The sequence below is a fragment of the Stegastes partitus genome, unplaced genomic scaffold (assembly GCF_000690725.1).
Source record: "Stegastes partitus isolate 25-593 unplaced genomic scaffold, Stegastes_partitus-1.0.2 Scaffold267, whole genome shotgun sequence".
NCBI lineage: Eukaryota > Metazoa > Chordata > Actinopteri > Pomacentridae > Stegastes > Stegastes partitus.
The window spans coordinates 379,511-380,590 of NW_007577998.1; positions in this window are offsets into that span (position 1 = coordinate 379,511).

Here is a 1,080-nt window from a genome sequence, read left to right on the forward strand (position 1 = left end):
CCTGATGGGATTTTTTTAGCGACATAATATATTTTTTTAGAGAAAGTTAGCGAAACAAATAAGTTTACAAGCGTTCATTTGATCAAATATTAGAATTGTGATCTTGTTCACATTTCACTAGAGGCTGTGCCATCAGCGTCTCCTTGATCCAGGCCTGCAGTCATGCTACTCGCTGCCACTTTGCTGCCTCTGTATTTACTTGGGCATAATTGCGAAAAAATCAGGCAAATTATTGTGAAATCAAGTTAATCAAAATCCAGCTGCTTCCTCTTCAGATTTCATCAGAAAAACAACACAAAAGATGCCTAGAGACAGCCGACTTTTCTGGCAATTTGTGTTTGCCAACTTTTAAGATTTAAGAGCAGATCTCTCCTTATGCACAAATGCAGCACTCCGACGGTATCTTAATTCAGGATAACGTGTGCTGCAAACAGAAGTCAGAATCTTGACCTGTGGATAACACTCCCGCCTCAACTACCAGGAAATTACATTTTTATATATTCTATATCATTTGGGTGCGACGCTGGCAAACATAATCTCTGCCCGAGTTATGTTCAGAGGCAGCGTTTTAATGAGGGTCACACACAGCATACATCCGCTCACCCTCCAGCCCACTGCCCAAGGAAAACACTTGGAGACGCGCTGAAGGACACAGTGTTTAGTGCACAGCCAACCCCGCCGTAATTCTGATGGACCTGCATGTGAAATCAACATTGCATTAGCAGACAATGTACCGCTAAAACATGAAAATGACTATGCAAATTGGGCTTTTTAAATTTGAATTTAAAGTAGCTCAAGTCATGATGATGATGCCCAAACAAAGAACTGACAGTGAAACAGGAAAAATTAAAAATGAACCAATCCAAGTGTACAGCACTTTTAGTTTTATGAGACACGGCGCACAAGCCTCAGTATGTTCGGCACAAGACGAACATGGGAACCTTGACTGGACATGAACTGCTGAATGGATTACTTTTGATGAATAACCTTGGTGCATTTTACCCCAAAAAATAAATTAAAAATCAAGTGTGGTCATGGGCTGCAGGGTGGCGCAGTTGGTTAGCACTGTTGCCTCGCAGC